The following is a 20,954-nucleotide window of genomic DNA, read 5'->3' on the forward strand; positions in this document are numbered from 1 at the left end:
ATAAGGTGGAAGCCTGGGACCATTTCGCCCGTGACCTCACCAGTGTGACTGGCAAACCCCGAACTGGTGAGCAGGTCAGGCATCACTATACTGACCTGAAGTGGCATAAGGGGGACCTCTTGAAGCAGTGGATCCAAGAGGCTAGAACGGCGGAGGCTGTCCCAGCTGTGTGTAAGTATCACTCCACTATGTGTGTAATAATTGCAAGCTCATGTATATCATGGATAGGTATGGCTAAATATTCCTCTTATGTCCTCCACAGCTGCAAGTGAGTGGGCCATGAACCAGGAGGCCCATGGAAGTCACCTGGAGAGGTTGCAATGTGAGGCAGGTCAGTAATACTCCTGTATGTACTGTCATAAGAAATAAATCTAAAAGTATTAGTAAATAAATTGCCTGTATAAAACCTGTATTGTTTAAGGCAAGTACTGCATACACCAGAGAATATGGCAGGAAGAGTCTCATATAGTTTGTATGCAAATAAAAGTGTAATAGCCTGACAATAAAGGTCTAACTGCTGGACTGCATGTGTATACTCTGGTATGATATGGTAATGTAGATTTGCAATCATGTAATAGTACTGTTGTATTAAGCACTGTTACCCACACTGTGCACCATAAATAGAATGTGTAGGAATGCCTATATTTGACTGGTGTAATCCCCAGAGGCCATTTAGTGCAACTGAGAGACACATAGACAGAAAACAGGAAAAAGGCAGACAACAAATCCTGAATAGCACATGCAACTGAGATGTTAACTGTTGTATTTTTAGCACACACAGCTATGGTTTGAACCCTGGCAGTGGTAGTAGTCTGCATACAGAATCATACCCCACAACTGTACAGATATGTCCAGAATGTCCAGTAAAGTGGCCCTTATCTTTGCATGTCAACCTGTCCCCCTAGGAAATCAGTGGGGTGATCCCAGACATATAGGCAGCAAACAGGAAATACAACTGATTGACACACATCTATGAGAAAAAAGCTGGCACACTAGCAACTCCCCAAATCTTATGAGAGTAAGAAGCCACGTATGTCCCATTTACACCCCCATGTTGTCAGACTGTGGCCAGAGTGTGTACAGTAACAGATTAAGATGTATGTGCATAATAGTAATGTGGAATCTGGTACTGTGTGTGGCAACATTCAGGTAGTGCTAGCAAACATTTTTTTCACAGGCCTGTCAGATACCAACACTGTGCCCAGAAATACAAGAATGATACCCTGCACTGGTACTGTTTACTTTGGTATTGTATGGCATTGTGACTGATGCAGTTGCTCTGAATAATAAGGTATTACTCATCACTGTCATCCACATTGTCCTACAAAATATAACTGTGTAGGAAACCCTGTATAAGAGTGTTGTAATACAAGGTCAGAATGCAAAACCATAGGAGAATTGTAAGACAGAAAGCAGATAGGAGATATAAAGCAATATCTATATAGCACACACAACTCTGATGGACAGTGTTTAAGTTGTAGCAGACACAGCCATGGTCTGAATCCTGGGAGTGGAAGTAGGCTGCATATAGAATCATACCCCATAACTGTACAGATAAGACCAGAATGTCCAGTATATGAGCCCATATCTGCTGCCTGTCACCCTGTCCCCCTGGGAAGTCTGTGGGATGATCCCAGATGTTTAGGGAGCAAACAGGGAATACAACTGATTGTCACACATCTATGAGAACAAACCTGTCACTCTAGCAACTCCCAAAACTGTTATGAGAGTATTAAGCCAAGTATGTCCAATCTATACCCCCATGTTGTCAAGCTGTGACCAGAGTGTGTACAGTAACAGAGTGAGATGTATGTGCATAATACTAATGTGTAATCTGGTACTTTGTGTGGCAACATACAGGTAGGGTTAACAAACATTGCTCCCACAGGTACATCGGATACGAACACTGTGCCGAGAAATAAAAAACTTGATACCCTGTACTGGTACTGTTTACTCTGGTATTGTATGGAATTGTGAGTGTTGCAGTTGCTCTGAATAATAAAGTATCACTGATCACTGTCACCCACAGTGTGCTACATAATATAACTGTGTAGGAAAGCCTGTATATGTGTGTGGTAAGTCACTAAAGGTTGAAGAGGGCAATAGTCTAGATATGTCCTGGTTCACCTGCATGTGGTCAAGACATGGCCACAGTCTGTGCAGAAAGAGATGCACAGCTATGTGCACAACATCAACCTGGAATCTGGGAGTATGTGTAGAAACAGTTAGTGTTAACAAACATTTCCTCCACAGGTATACCAGGCAAGAGGTGTATACTGCAGGTAAAACCAATTCATATATAAAGATGATAACAGCCATATCACTGTCCAAACTAAGGCTATAGGGTAGCGTAGTAATACTTGTAAGGTACAGATAACAGCACTGACTAGGAAAGTTATGTGAACTACAGGAATATACTAGTTAATTGACATCTTTCTCTCCCCCCTACCATATCTCCAACAATAAACTACATTTCCACCTCAACTGGTATGTAATGACGTCACTGTGCTTATGGGGCATATGTCCTATTGGTTGATAATTATTTAAATCTGTTTCAATGCATGTGCTGTATTGAAATATTCCAACATAGGTGGCATGGTGCCATCAATGTACCTGCATGTTGTTGTTATTACCACTGTGGTCCCATATATGCATGTGTTCTGTTTGCTATGCAACTGTTCCATATCTGGTGTCTGGCTTAATGAGAATATCTATGCATGCTGTTATTCCTAACCCTGGAATGTGTTGACTATTACTAACCTACATATATTGATAAAATTTAAATACTATAGCACATTTGGGAAGGCTAGTCCCAGCAGACCCACCTATCCCACCTCAGCTAGCTGTGGCACTGGGCACCAGCATGTCTGGGGCCCAACTCGGGTCCTCCTTGTCCTGCACCACCTTTGGGTGGAACTGCCTCAGGGGATGGGGCTCATCCCCCCAAGAGCGGGCGTGGACAGGAATCTGTCACCCATCGCCAGGTCTGGGTTGTTCTGCATAGCGAGCTCAACCAACAGTTTGGAGATCTGCTATGCCAACTCAAGGGCCGTGCGTCGCAACTAGAGGGTTGACCTGGCTCTGCGACTCAGCCCTCAGCACAGCCACCTATGGGGCTGTGAAGGTGCAGTGGTGACTGCCCATGTATGGGGACCTCAGTCCTACTGTTTCCACTAGGAGGATCATGGGCTTCCGATTTTCCAACACCCCTTCCCATCAAGGTGTTTACCCCCCACATGTCATATACCGCCCCTGTATGCATCTTGTTTGTCTTGTCTGCTAACCTACCCAACCTACCTACCCAAATATACCTACTACCTGTCCCCAACATCCCACTCTCACCTGAAAAAAAAGGGCAATCTGTTCTCAAAATAAATCACGCCCCATACATAGCTGTCTATTTCACATGTGTTCACCGGACACATATAATCTGTTCTAGTTGTCATCACAACATATTATTGTTGTCCTCACCGCTCTCTCAGGGGTTTGAGTGTCCAAATCAACCTCCAAATTCAGTGCATATGCAGAGCTGTTGCTGTAGAAGAAATGGGCAACTATGGACCTTCCCTACACCCTTCCTGTACATCCCTAGCTATTTTCCCTACTGTCTTTCCCTCTTTGTACCCCTTTTTCACCACTTTTGTATCAACCCTTTTTTCTTTTCTTTTAAAGAAATTAGCACGGGGTAAGCGGGAGTCATCACTTTTAAGCAGCAGTAAGCAGGTTTAAGCCTGTTTGCACAGGGGTAAGCAATACCTACACAGGTTAAGCAATTTAGAAGCTAATTGAGTATAAGAAACTGTGCGTGAAAGTTAGCAGTGCTTACCTCCACACAAACCACGCAAACCCACTTACAACTGCTTAAAAGTGCCCTTATCACTCTGTATCCAACAGCCCTTTTTCTGCCCAGCAACAAAATCAACAGCCTCAGCAAGGATCGAACCCAGGTCCCTGCACACCATAGCCAAAATGATTTACCACTAAGCCATGTCAGATATACATAACCCTGATATTTTCACAAACATATCATCCAGCCCAGTCATTCAACAGTACAAGAAATGTATTCCAACATGTAGATGTATGTATGTGTGTGTGTGTGTGTGTGTGTGTGTGTATATATATATATATATATATATATGTATATATATATATATAGATATATATATATATAAATAAATATATATATAAATAGATATAACATATCTATTTATGTACATATATGTGTGAGTGTATATATATATATATATATATATATATATATATATATATAGATATAACATATATATATATATATATATATATATATATATATATATATATATATATATAGATGTATGTGTATATATATATATATATATATATATATATATATATATATATATATGAATATATATACACACACACACACACACACACACACACACACACACACACACACACACACACACACACACACACACACACACACACATATATATATATATATATATATATATATATATATATATATATATAGATAAATATATATACATACATAAGCATACATCTATAGATATACATGTCTACATCTATATAGGTTCATAGGTGCATAGGTTCATAGGTTGGTACTAGGCTATCAGCCCTAGGGCCTATACAAGCCTAGCCATAACAATTCCCTGGATATTTCTTCCCACAATATTTACTTCCCTGTCTAGCAGGGTGACTGACATGATCCTGGGGTGAATTTACTATCTCCCATCCAATCATCAAGGTTCCTTTTGAAGAGGGCCAATGAGGCATTCTGCTTGACATGTATGGGCAGTCTATTTCAGAGTATGGGGAGTTTCTGGGTCAGGAACCTATCCCTTCCAGCATGTTTTGTTCATTGTGATGACAAGGTTTAGATCCCTGGAGCGTGTGGCTCTGAGGGATTGGGATTTCTTTAAGTGGAGCATGTCCAACAGCTCAGGGTTTGACATGGTCTTGTATGTTAAGCAGAGATTGCCTCTGAGTAGACGATATGCCACAGAGTATAGCTGGAGTTTTTTTAGACGGCCAGCATATAGCATCTGCTTTAGGTCTGTGATTCTTTTAGTGAGGTATTTCTGTGGCCTTTCCAGTTGTTGCAGATGTCTTGTGAGGTACATACCAAATGGAGCATTATACTCTATAATGGGTCTAATGAGGGATGAGTACAGTGGGACAATGACCTCTTTTTTCTGGATAAAAAGCCCTTAGTGATGAGGTGTGCCACATAGAAGGATTTCCTGACTGTTGTGGTGATGTGGTTATTGAAGGAGAGATCACTGTCCACCTGTGTCCCTAAGTCTCTCATCACACTTTTGATGTTTAGTGTACTGCCACCTATGTGTTAATTCATGGGTACATGTTTTTTTCCAAAGGGAATAAATATACATTTCTTGGCATTAAGCTTGAGCCCATGGCTCTGGCACCTGGCATCTGTTTCTATAAGGCCCTTTTGTAGAATATCCACATCATTTGGGGATATAGAAATGGCTCACAGTTTGCAGTCATCTGCGAACTTTGTTAGACAGAGTCCCTTAGTGTTGGCCTGTACTTCAGAGAAGTAGATGCCAAACAAGAGTGGTCCCAGGACTTGAACTCTGAGGTACTCCACTTGTCACTTGTCTGGAGCTGGATTTGGAGTCGGCTACTTTTGCAGTCTGGGTTCTGTCAGTAAGCCAGTTGGCAGCCCATCGAGTGACATAGGGATTTATGCCCAGATTAGTAAGTTTATCTATGATTCCAGAGTGGGGGATGGTGTTGAAGGCCATGGCAAGGTCCAGATAGGCTGTGTGGACCACCTTACCCTTGTCCACAGCTCTAGAGACTGATTCGAAGAAGTCAATCAGGTTCAGGAGACAAGATCGGCCCTTCACAAACCCAAACTGGGTGGGGTCCAGTGTTTGAAGGTTGCCAATGTCTTTGTTTATAAGTTCCATGATAATGCGTTCCATGCCCTTGCAGATCAGGCTCATCAGAGTGATGGGACGTTAGTTCCCAGGATCCAAGGTGGATCCCCCCTTGTGGAGTGGGATAACTGTAGCTGTGCGCCACTCAGTGGGAATGAAGCCTGAGGTGAGGCTATGATTAAACATGACACTTAGGTGAGGTGCTAGTTCATTTTGTAGTTCATGTAGTACACAGCCTGGGATGTCATCTGGTCTCATGGATGCTGTATTCTTAGCTTTGGAGAGTGCGGTTTCTACCTGTGTGGCCGTGATTACTGGAATTTGGCAATCTTTTGGTATTGAGATGGGCCCTTTAGGGGATGGGGGGGGGGGGTGAAGTTGGCACTAAATCGATCTTCCAGGATATTGGCAATATCCTTGGGATCAGTATATTTAATGCCATTCTGTTGTAGCTCAGACCAGATCTGAGCATTGCCATTTAGATTATTGACATAACTATAGAATGCCTTGTGGTTGTCTTTGGAATCTTTGGCCAATTTTATTTTCGTAACTAGCTTTTGAGGATTTTATGAGGGATCTCAGTTTCTTACTGAGGCTGGTGAGGGAGTTTTTTGAATCCTGGGATTTTCCTCTTTTCTGCAACTATATATCTACAGATATATATATATATATATATATATATATATATATATATATATATATATATATATATATATGTATGCAAGCAGATATATATATGGCTATACAGGTATATACGGCCATACATCTGTAGATAAAAATGGGAACATAACAAAATTATGTATGTCCACATGCACCGTTAATGGGGTTGAGAGGCCCCCAAACAACATACGTCTGGTACGAATAGGTATCCCCCCCCACAACCAAACACGTCTGCCCTGCAATACACTACCAGCTGTTGCAGATCCCATAACCAGGACCTGACACGACTTGGGAACAAGATGTTAACAGTACTCCATCCCTACTGTATGATGTCAGACTGGTATCAGCAACATATCATGCAGTACAGTCTGGCTCCCATAGGGAATGTATAATGTGGAAGCAATCAGCATCCCTAGGATACATATACACAGACACATATATGCAGATACAGATATATATATATATATATATATATATATATATATATATATATATATATATATAACTACAGATACACACACAGAGATATGTACAGGAAGATACATATGAAGGTGCACACAACATGGAACAGCCACTATGCCTACAGTTACCACCTTACCAATTGGACACTGTATGAGCCACCCATACAAATGAAAATCGTTGCCTGCAACATAAACCCAAAGAGAGATCAAAGGATATAACACCAAACACAGGTTTGCATACATGGGAAAGCTTTATTTGTGTACTATTACAGTCATATATGCCATGTCATATAGCTGTTTAGACACTGACATCCATATAAACAGAGTAATGCAACTGTGAAACAGTTGTACTCATACAGTAGTCTGGAAAGGTTTACATGTGTTGCTGTCCAGGCCGAGGCCTTCAAGTAGTACAATAGGAAAGACAGACTGGGCCACAGGATACCAAACAATCAACAGTAAGTAATGCTGATGTATAGTTCAGCAGTGTCTGTCTACACTCTGTACACAATCCCTAGTGGGTAAAGACCTCAGCTGACACAATGGGATATAACTGTTACATAACAAGGCATAACTGACACCATCACAATCACACTGACAGACAGAACAATCTGTATGGCAGGAGACAGTAGGCCTGCATTTACCGAAGGTGGATTGTATTATAATGTACATCCAGATACCTTAAGGCAGCTTACCCCTGATGCCCCCAAATGTTGTAACAGCCTAGGTTAGTTATGGTGCATCCCCCCTAGACTCAATAATACAGAGCCATATACCACTGTTACAAACACTGGCCTCTGTTGTGCATAAGGGAACACATGTATTGTGTGGGTGAAGCCCACAGATATATGACCCCAACCCCACAGTATGTATGGGAGACACAACAGCAGTGGAATGATGGTAGGAATGGCAGCATGACATACTCACAGCCTAGTACAGAACAACCCCTGACAGCATGTCATATGTGCAAAGCCTGGTATGTAGGTGGAGGACAGAGGTTGGAACACAGGCCCATATGTGTAAAAATGTTGTCATACACTAAGCAAGTTGCTGGTGTTACAGGATAGTCTGCAACATACCCCTAGTCAGGAATATGAAGTTAGAAACAGAAATGGATGTAGCCATGTACTGATGGCACTCAACACACACACTGTGAGAGAGAGAGAGAGAGAGAGAGACCATAAAAATGAACACATACAGCTCATATATGCATGAACAGAAGTATATATGCATGTAATAGAATGTAGTAATTGGCCCATAACAATGAGATAGATGATGTGGAATGCTTTATATGTGCCATCAGGTGTTGTTGTAATGATGTTCAGCTGAACAACTGCTAAGGACGAGTCCATCCCTGAGGATAGTGGGCCATACCCCTTAACCGTGCAGAGCAGCACTGACTGATAAGATGTAAGCCATCATAGTGTGTGATGTGTAATGGTGGAAGTAATGCCATTATGATGGACATGAGGGATCCACAGCCCACCCCTTGCAGGTACTCAGGTTAATCTGTACTGTAGCATGCAGGAATGCCATAGGTGTGTAATAGGGTTACCTGCAATCTGGCCCTACATATACCCCCCCAATATCAGGTTGTGTCCATATGTAGCACCTGTCTGTGTTGTAGCAAGGCAGAACAGTGCAGTTGTGCAGGAAGGTGTTGTGAGATTGTGGACCTGATGTCTGAATGTACCCCACATATAGGTATGCATATGTGTACATATATATAATATATACATATGTATGTATATATATATATGTATATATATATATATATATATATATATATATATATATATATATATATATATATATATATATATATGTATTTTATATATATATATATATATATATATATATATATATATATATATATATATATATATATATATATATATATATATATATATATATATATATATATATATATATATATATATACATATATACATATATATACATATGTATGTGTATATATATATATATATATATATATATATATATATATATATATATATATATGTGTAGACATATATATGAGCATATATATATACATCTACAGCTGTCAGTATGTGCAACATGGACGGGTATGTCACATGTGAACCCCTACATTGCCCTTGTCTGTAAAGTATGGAATGGAAAAATGGGAAAGTATGGCAGGAATAGTTATGGAGGTGGTAAGTATTGGTAGATATAAAGGGCAGTCTACAGGAATGGTATGTGACACATGTGGTGGGTAAACACCCTGGATGGTGTGTGTGGTCTGTGATGTGGATGTCCCATGGGCCCCAATATGGACACAATATGAACTAGCCTCCCACCCACTGCTACTCACAACAGCAGTCCATGTCCTGAAGGTGCCTGGCCTGGAGGCTAAGCCGGAGGAGCATGTCAGCATTGTGAATGTGTACTGGGTGCCTCACAGTGATGTAGCACATCCCACATGTGTCTGTAAAGCCCATTATGGAACAGACCCTGGACCTGACCTCAGGGGACAGGAACATGTCTGTGTGTGCCCCCGGGGGGGACAACATCCCCTGGGTTGGTTCCACCTGCCGGTATTGCTGGACCAGTACATGAGGAGGCCCCAGGGTAGGACATACATGTGATGTGACCGGATAACATGGGCAGATGGGTTTAGAGAGGTGGTTCTGCTGGGCAATAGTACATATACATGCTATTGTGTCACTGTTATAGAACATATGTCGGTAGTAATACTCTACACAATCACAGAACATGTCCAACAGCATGCATAGATACCCCCAATAACACAGAATGTCAGATGTGCAGCAATCACAAAGCAGCCATACCACAGGCATATATGGAGCCATAGTGGCCATGACAATGGCACACAGATGAATAGTCTGTAACAGGCCAGCAATGATAGTGTCCACACAGGGAACATGGCTACAAATACATAGCACAAAGTGCGGTACAATACAATATCTGTCCCACTGGTAGGTAAGCTGTAGCCATACCTAATGAGTTGTGTGTACAGTTTGTTGTCGCTGATATGGTGGTGGGGGGGGGGTGACAGATGTATATTAAGAACCGTGGTAACCTTGCTGTATGAGTTGCTCCAATCTGTTTCCATCTTTATGTCTTTCAGGCAAGATGTCACATGCATGGCTCCCATCATATTCAGTTGCTGAAAATGAAGTAGTGCTTACCTATTTAATCCAGCACTAATCTGTCCTGTTTGGCCGGGCCACCCATGATCAGCAGGAGTGGACCACCCTGTGGAAAGACCTAGTCCATAGAGTTAATGATGTCAGACTGCACAACCGCAGCTATGAGCAGGTCCAGCATAATTGTTCTGACCTGCTTTGCAATGCCTGTCGGCATGCTGCTGCAATCTGGGGGGATCACCTCACCACAGGGAGGGGGCCATGGCATCCATCCCCCCTGACAAGTGTGGAGGAGCTCCTGGCCAGCCTTGGGGCACCTGCCCATCCGGACACACACCAACCACCAGACAGCTTTGTGGAGGTGGTTGCCACCAACACTCCGGCCGAGGAGCATGCAGGTAAGGCCACAGGGCACATCAGTAGACCACTGTTGTGTATACATCCGCATCAGTATAGGTAGAGCATGCATATCTGACATGTCATAGATATATTTTGTTGCTGCATAGTAGTGATAAACAGATGTCCATATGTGGCAGTATTGTGGAATGTATTTTTGATGTATTGTAATACTGCACCCACGCTGTAGCACTGCCACAGTTGTGGCCACTGACTATGCATCTCTCACCCTCTTATGTAGTCCCCTCCGGCATACCACCAAGGCAGTAGCCTGTAGCTGGTGAGTATGGTTTATGTAGATGCTTGCCAATACGCCAGGTAACAAACAGACACTACTATTGTGACCCTCAGGGTGAGAATGACATGCATCAGCCAATCCTCCAGGTGCCTCCCTGCACATGGCCACTGAGGTGATCAATGGTTAGTGTTTGTGATGGAGACCTGTACCCAAATATGTTCTGTTGACTGTGGTAGTGTAGTGGGGGTACCCATGGCATGTGCTGCATACAGGGTGACATCTCCTATATGTGCCCGTTCTTACACAGCTGGGCAGACATGTCCATGCCAATCAAGCTTAAGTTGCCTGTACAAATCCCAGATGGATAACTGCCATCTGCACATCTGTACATGGACTATTGAGAGTTATCAGCTTGGCAAGTAGCTATGCAGTAGGATGAGTGTGTTGACAGATAGATGTTTGACAACAATATATATGCCATATCTACATGTCAGAAGCCCTCACTAATGTGCTGTACAGATGGTAGTCTACAGTTACATTCCACATGATGGATCATTACCCAGTAAGGGGTATATACTGTGACACAGCTCACACACCAGGGATACAACAGGGAGGACTCGGTGTTCAGCTATGCCTGCAGGTGTGCCTGTTGTCAGTACTACATTTAGCAATCTGCTCTTGCCTGGGTAAGCACTGTCAACAGTGGTACTGCCATGATGCACTACATGCCAGTGTGACAGCATGTACACTGGGCTACTACCCCTGTATGTAACACATTCACATGGATAACAGTGCTGTACAGGCCTCATATACGTCTGTCCAACACATGAGACTCACACCACTTGCTACTGTAATGACAGCACATAGGCGCATGTATTGTACATGGCATTACATACACTTATTACAGATGTCATTACCCTGTGCTGTTATCAGACTGGGGGGTGTGACCTGGTTACCAGGGCTAAGCCAAACTTAGCAAGTATCAGCATTGCTGCAATATAACAGCTGAGCTGATTTGCGCACTGGTAAGCGAAGTCTACACTGTGTAAGCACCCATACATTTACCCAGAGGTTAGCACTGCTTAGCTTTGTGCAAAGCCACGCAAACCCACTTAAAGCTACTCAAAACTGCCTTAACCACTCTGAATATGACAGCCCTTGTTTTGTCCAGCAACAAAATGAACAGCCCTTGCAAGACTTGAACCCAGGACCCTGCACACTAAAGTCACAGCACTTAACCACTACTCCATGACCACTGTGAAGACAGCTATTGTTTTACCAATATAGCTGTCAATATACATATTGAGTAGTATTGAACAATTGCCTTTACTTCCTATATTGTGTAGTCTTTGTTATTAATATGACTGTTGCATCACATATGTTGTTTTATCATAATGTACACATAGCGGATACATATGGTGAGATACATCTGGAAGGGTATACACAACCGTGAGGTTTACACATGACAGGAATATGGTTATATACATATAATAGGTCTATATATGTCTACCTGTACATATACATGTATACTCATACATATGTCTGTATACACATCTGTATAGTACAACATATATATGGCCATGTGTACATATCTTCCTATGTACATACACACACATATATATATATATATATATATATATATATATATACATTTATGTATATATAGCTATATGTATATATAGCGATATGTGTGTGTGTGTGTGTGTGTGTGTGTATATATATATATATATATATATATATATATATATAGATATATGTATATAGCTGTATATGTATGCACATCCTATGTGCACAGATATGCCTAGTTGTGTTGGTATATATGTAGATATCTATAACTATATGTGCATACATATATATTCTGATATACCTACTACTGTCAATATATATGTAGATATCCATACGTATATGTGCATATGTATCTCTATCTGTACATGTGTAGACATATATTGCTCTGTATATGTATATATCTGAGTGTTTATATGTATATATATGTACATATACATATACATCTATGTATGTCGATATGTATATATGTATATATCTATATAGATATATGGATACTTATATATACATATCTTTTCACTATAGATCCTGAACATGGAGTGGAGCTCTACCTCAGCCCCAATAATCCCAACTTTGAAGTGCAAGGGGATGTCAGGTATGTATCGCAGGTATATCTGTAGACTATTGCTATTGTAATAGTGATTGTCTTCACATACATGGTGTGTGTGGGAGGTCACATCTGCTCTTAACATGTGCGCCATTGGCTACTGACATACATCCAAAGGACATCATAATACAGTACCATTGCTAGCACAGTAATGCTTCTCTGGGCTACAGCATAGATATGACCAATATATGTGGACAGTCTGACACACTCTGGACAGTCCAGAGGTATACACAGAACCCCTTAGTGCAAGACATATGGACCAAGCCTGACAATGTGGATGTTAACAGCCATGTAGATGGGTATAACACATAACTACTGGTATACATTTGCCCCCATAGGTTATGCATTCACACACCCCTGTCTCTCCTGACACATAATAACCACTGGTACAGAGGTACCATGGCTACATACTACCCACTAGTTATTGACATGCATATGTACAGCATCCCAATGCTTTGTCTGACATACATGACTGTTATGGTGGCCCGGCAGCCATACATCTGGCAAGTATCTGGACATGACATCTCACTGGATGAGTACACTAAGCTGCTAGGCGTGTAACAAAGCACTGTGCAGGCTACAGGCAGACTGGCTCAACACTGGCCTACATTTCCTGTGGGGCAATACACATGTGCCTGCATATATAGCAGGCTCTACAGGTATGTCACAGCACAGAGTAACAGACACCTGTGTGAAAGTGCATAACCACAACCAATGTAAACACAGCCACAGCCACATATGGTAAGCTAGCGTAATATTACAGTATATAGACTATCTGTTCAACACCATCCTCATATGTGCCACTCACACACTAACCCTACATATGCTGGGCCACTACATAGTGTGGTCTGATGCCTGTCTGTGGTATGGGACATGTGTGTGTTTGGCCCTACAAACATGTAAGCCAATAAGGTAACATAGAGTGGAGCAGCATGTAACATCAGATAGAACAGGCCAAGGTACATATTAACAATACTCACACTGTCGACAATCACCATAAGTACACAGACCTCAGTACTATACACACAACCACAGAATGTCCAGGTTATGTCAGAGGTTCATATGTTTATAGGTAGGTACTAGGGTATCTGCCTGAAGGCATTTATAAACCTAGTTGGAATGTGTTGGCTTTTGCCACCCCCTTAGATTAGTTCCCTGTGCCTCTGTCTAGCAGAGCCATCAAAGTGATCCCCCTACTATAATAACATGTGTAGCTTGTTATCAGATATGATGTCTATAGATATCGTGTACAGCACATATGCTCCTCTTACTACATGACATACGTGCAAAGGTTGACAGAGTTGTGGCTGGAGGCACAAACACAGGGCCACTATTGACATGTTGCTGTGATAACCTCATACATTTGCTGTTGTAACAGGGTTTGTTGCAAGATATGTCCTATGAGGGGATATGAAGTCATTAACTCTCACAGCTGTCACCATCGACAGACTGCAGTACTCACACTACCTTTTGCAGTTTACAGATAGGGGCTCTATGGGTAACACAAGAAACAAAAGGCACCACACACTGCCCAGTCTGCAGATGACCCTACACATGGGGGTTTCCTCATTAACATAGCACTGACATGAGAGGTAATAAAACATGTAGGACAGCCATATCCGCACAAACCCTGTTAAACCAACATTACTCCAAATGCAGTATAGCAGCACTTACAGTCTGTAGCAAGTTAGGCACACCCCCCTCCTGTGTGTTGGCCTGTTTCCACAGTGTATGTTGTTAGAGGTAAATCCCCAATCCAGCTGTGATGCTGTTTGCCAAACAACAGATTAAGTTCCTGCTCACAGTGAATGCAAAGGCCCAACACCAACATGATGTTCCTAGATATTGGAGTGTGTTTCCATGCAATTGGCTATGGGAATGTTACCACAGCTGTTCCACATGCAATCAGCTAGAGAAGGGCTGCAATTCGTGCAGAGGCCATCAGCTGATCATGAGCATCACTTACAATACACATGCTGCTTCCTAAGCAAAGCAGGTGTAAGTCTTCACATCCACCAGAGAGGGAGTGAGAGAGGCAGATAGGGCAAAGATAAGTCAGGGAGGGGTGGGAGATTAAAAGTTAAGCATGTATGTGTCACACACCTACCAGTACAGGGTACCAAACCCCCAATGGCTATGTATTGCTATCACATATCTATGCAGTTATTGGATGTGCCACATAGGTTACATGTTGAAGAGCCCTCCAAACGTTTATGTGATGGTGAGTGACATCTGCAACAGTATTATGGTAGCTATAAGATAGGTGTAATACACATGCCTGTCCACATGATCAGGTGTCAGCATCAACACAGCCACACTCTCACAGGGACAAACACACATTGACACACTTGGTAGGGCCAGGAATACAACTCATCACTAGTTAGATTGCCACAACACAGTACTGTGCAGGTATCACATGCACCACAGGGGTTATATGAAGGTTATATGGGCAAAGGGTATGTGGAGGTGTCTGACATCAGACAGTATACTTCAGAATGCCAATGGGGGTTGTGGTGAGTGTGAATGTGGTCATAGGCATCATACAACACACACACAGACACAGAGTGCCAGTACTGACATGCATGGGTGCATTGCTTCACGGGTGTGTAGTGGTCTATTGTGCCAGATGGCTATACAAGGCTAGGTAATGGGTATACCTTGGCATCGGGCCACATGACAATGGTCTGCAGTGTGGCTCAGATGGGTGTAGTGTCTGGATTTGCCCACACAGGTGGGTATTGTATTCACCATCCAGTCACCTGGGTAACTATTGCGTGTGGCCATTGTTGTGCATTGCTTGCCATGTATGTGTTCCTTAGTCCATGACATGGATGGTGTCTGGGATGTGCACACCTTTCACATGCATGTACAGTGACATGTGGAACTGTACCTGGGATGTCTGGCCCATGTTGTATACACAGATTGTTATCATCAGATGTGCCAGTCCTGGCCTCATGTGGCAGGAACTGTTAATGGACAGCAGGTTGACCCTGCACCTGCACTGATAACATGATACAGGTATTCCCTGGTGTCAGTGGCATCTGTCCATACAGGGATGTTTTCAGCCATGGTATGTCCTTTGTGGGTCACATTTGATGGCACCACAGGTGTTGCAGCTGTCCAGTGGGGAACATATGGAAGGTGCACTGTCTGCATGTACATGCTTATTGGACTGATGGACAGGGTGTCATGCCCTCTGTAGCCCACTGCAAGCACACCATGGTTACTATTAGTGGGCAATTTGCAGGGTACTACCAACATAGAGGCTGTTGCCTAGGCAAGTGTGTGTGTGTGTATGAGACATGGGTTGAGAGTGTTCTCTGGGTAATACAATGGTTGCTAACTTTGTTCGCCTGGCCTTGATGTCACATGTAAGGGTATGGATTTGCACCCCAGCCTCTCAGCTATTTCAAATCTGTTATCCCTGTATGGTGGACATTGTGATATATACTAAGGCCACCATATAAGAAATTTGCAAAACCCGCTGCATATTGATTCCAGTTGTTACACATTCACACCCACCTCCACACAGCATATGACTGACAACACAGACACACACACCTGTCATGTCTGGGATTAGAACTCCTACCTAACTAGTTTATTACACTACAGCACCACACAGTTATAGGACGCACCATGGAGATTACTGGAGTACTCCTTCCCTAAAGGTGCATTTCACAGTGAATGACATCAGCAGGATTGCCAAAGGAGGGCATTTGAATTGTAGTGAGTGTGGCTAGCCTAAAAGGCATTGCTCCCTACACAGACACACACACAAACATGCACACCTGCCATGTGTGGGAATAGAACCACTACTAGAGTTCTATATCACACCACAGCATTATGCTGTTATAGGATGTGCCACAGGGATTACTGGAGTACTCCTTCCCCAAAGGTGTATTTCACAGTGAATGACATCAGCAGGATTGCCAAAGGAGAGCATTTGAATTGTAGTGAGTGTGACTAGTCTAAAAGGCATTGCTCCCTACACAGACATAGAAACACACACGCAAACATCCACACCTGCCATGTGTGGGAATAGAACCCCTACCAGAGTTCAACATTACACTACAGAATTATACTGTTATAGGACACACCATGGGGATTACTGGAGTACATCTTCCCCAAATGTGCATTTCACAGTGAATGACATCAATAGGATTGCCAATAATTGTAGTGAGTGTGAGTAGCCTAAAAAACATTGCTTTCTACACAAAACGAGACACACACACACACACACACACACACACACACACACACACACACACACACACACACACACACACACACTTGCCATGTCTGGGATTAAAACTCCTATCTAACTAGTTTATTACATTACAGCAGTATGCAGTTATAGGATGTACCACATAGATTACTAGGCTATGGCATTCTAAAAGGTGTATTTCACAGTGAATGACATCAGCAGCCTTGCCAAAGCAGGGCATTTGAATTGTAGTGAGTGTGATTAGCCTAAAAAAAACATTGCTTTCTACACAGGCAGAGACACCCACACACACATGCCACTTCTGGGATTAGAACTCCTACCTAACTAGTTTATGACATTACAGCATTATGCAGTTATAGGACATGCCATGGAGATTACTGGGGTACAACTTTCCAAAATGTGTATTTCACAGTAAATGACATCAGCAGCCTTACCAGTGTAGGGCATTTGAATTGTAGTGAGTGTGACTAGCCTAAAAAGGTATTGCTCTCTATACAGACACACAGTTGCCATGTCTGGGATTAGAGCTCCTACCTAACTAGTTTATCACACTACAGCAGTACGCAGTTATAGGATGCGCCACAGAGATTACTGGACTGCAACTTTCCGAAAGGTGTATTTCACAGTGAATGACATCAGCAGCTTTGCCAATGTAGGGCATTTGAATAGTAGTGAGTGTGACTAGCCTAAAAAGTATTGATCTCTTCACAGACAGAGACACACACACAAACACACACACAGTTGCCATGTCTGGGATTAGAACTCCTATCTAGCTAGTTTATCATACTACAGCAGCACACAGTTATAGGACGTGCCATGGAGGTTATTGGGCTACAACTTTTCCAAAGGTGTATTTCAAAGTGGATGACCTCAGCAGACTTGTCATAGTAGGGCTATGGGGAGGGCAGTGTGTGTGCATGGGCCATAACCCATTCATCTAGAGGCTAACACACCACATGCAGGCACACAAACAGTTATATCCCACAGGTACATGTATACAGCTGCTAGATGACTACTTCCTTGTACAGTCATGTTGCACAGCTAGCACTTGCACCACATAGTCTTTAATGCTAATGGATACCGGTGGCTAATGTCTACAGTGAGTGAAATTTACACCTCATGTGGTTGTAGCCATTTGGCTGTGTGCTGGGTGGGACAGTTCTCATAATAGATGGCTCCTTGTCACAGTCACTCTCTTCCACACATCTATGTACATCTATATTTGGCTTATTATAGTATGTTGTCCTTGTATATATATCTGTAGTCCTATTGACTGTGTGTGCAAAGCATGACTGGTGCATACTGAGGAGTGTATGCGCTAACATCTGCAAATGCCAGATATGTAGGGTCCACTGTTGTTTGCAGACATGGGCTTCATTTGTTTAAGTGTGTGAGCATGCCCAGTATGCCCTTCTGTACTGAATGTGTGAGTCAATTCCAGGTAGTTTGTACTCAAGTGCAGACCTTTGTGTTGTAATCCTACAGGTAGCAAACTGTTTCTGGAGGATATCAGTCGATCATTTGGCAATATGGGGACAAAGTTTGCAGGGGATAGTATGTACTGTAGGTGATTGTGTCTGTGCTGCTTCAACTACATGGTACTGCTGTTAGCAGAGATATTCAGACATGTGGACTGTGAAACACTGTGATGTTTTCTGTCCTCATGTACTGTCAGGTGAACATTCCTAATCACAGTGATGTCTTGGGGGACAAGGGTGACTCCAGCTGTGTGCGGTATTGTGGGCAGATGCCTACATATTAATGGTAAGTTATGCCATTCTGGAGAGGGAGCTGCAGACACTTGCTGCTGGGTCTGTGTATCCGGTTCAGCACCTTGGTCAGTGCTGGCAGAGGATCCCATACTTGTAGATCCATCGACATGACAGTATGGCCATATATTGCTGTGGCAATACCTCACAGCTGTACAGATTCAGTCAGGTTACCCAGAGGCAGGGGCCATGAGTCAAGACATTACTCCTATTGTGGTATACAGGCAAGTATGTAGCCACCCATTTATGTGTTTGCAGTCAGGGATAGTGTGTGCACACAGCTTTGTGTTGGACCTTGCACATTCCATGCTGCCCATGCTCTCACCCTCCTCTGTTATTCTATCCTCTTCCATACATTATGCATACATTCTCTGATACTTTCCCTAAGGTTATCACCCCATCACAGCTGTGTGTTGGTGTTGGTCATGCAGTGGGACATGGAGGACATGTTACTGAGGTTTGTCCACATGGCCTTGCCTATGACTTATGTGGAGTGTGTTATGTTATTTGGGTATCCATGACATAACATGCATTGGCAGTACGTGTGAGACACAGGCCCTTGGCAAAGGCCTGTGGGCCATTAGGTGTTGATGCAGGCCAGATGTGGCAGGCAGTTGCATTCTGTCAGTTCTGCAGTCTCAGACCGCCATACAGTATATTTCCCCACGGGTGACAGGGTAGGTGTGCTAGGTGTTCGTGCCAATACCATTTATCAGTTTTGATCAGGTGGTGTGGATGCTGGTAGTGTGCTACCTATGGCTAGTGACACACCTGCATGGGGCACCTGCACTGCATGCTGCATTCTTTCACTATTGCCATATACAGGTGAGGTCATATTGTACCCATTCCCCACAACAGGGATACGACCAGAGAGGTACCTGAGAGTAGTGTTTGTGTGAGCTGGGTGCATGTGTGCTATGGACACTGCTTGTATCTGACACACAGATATGTATTGGGCATTCCAGTTATGCTGGCATGTGCAGGTACATCAGCTCTTTCCCAGTACATCAGTCCTACTTCCTTTGTGATCTGCAAGTGTTCAGGCAGACAACACCGGTATCCCCTACTACAGGACCAGATAATGTGATGCAAATCCAACTTCAGACCAGTTACAAGTGGAGTACCACAGGGTTCAGTTCTGGGTTCTCTCCTGTTTGGTATCTACTTCTCTGAAGTACAGGCTAACACAGGTCGTCTTTGGCTAATGAAGTTCGCAGATGACTGAAAACTAGGAGCCATAATCAAAATTCCAAAAGATGTGGACATCCTACAAAAGGGCCTTGCTGAGACAGATGCCTGGTGTCAAAGCCATGGCCTCAAGCTCAATGCCAAAAAGTGCATTGTCATCCCTTTTGGTAAAAACTCTGTACCCATGAACTACCACATAGGCGGTAGTCTACTTAACACCGAAAGTGTGATAAGAAACCTTGGGACACAGGTGGGCAGTAGTCTCTCCTTTGATAATCACATCACCACAGTAGTCAGGAAATCCTTCAACATGACACACCTCATCACAAAAGGTTTCTCATCCAGGAAAAAAGAGGTCATTGTTCCCCTCTACTCATCACTCATTAGACCCATTATAGAGTACAATGCCCCTTTTGATATGTACCTCACAGGACATCTACAACAACTGGAAAGGCCACAGAAATATCTCACAAAGAGGATTACCGGCCTCAAACAGATGCCCTATGCAGACCGTCTCAAAAAACTGCAGCTTGACTCCGTCACACATCGCCTACTCAGAGGCGATCGCTGCCTAACACACAAAGCTATGTCAAACCCAGAGCTTTTAGACATGCTCCACTTAAAGAAATCCCACTCCCTATGAGCTACATGCTCTAGGGACATAAACCTTGCCACCACAATAAACAGAACATGGTGGAGGGATAGATTCCTGTCCCAGAGACTTCCCATACTCTGGAACAAACTACCTATCTATATCAAACAAAGCTCCTCATTAGCACTCTTCAAGAAAAATCTTGATGATTGGAT

This window comes from Protopterus annectens, chromosome 3.part1, assembly GCF_019279795.1.
Source record: "Protopterus annectens isolate FY-2018-M chromosome 3.part1, PAN1.0, whole genome shotgun sequence".
Taxonomy (NCBI): domain Eukaryota; kingdom Metazoa; phylum Chordata; order Ceratodontiformes; family Protopteridae; genus Protopterus; species Protopterus annectens.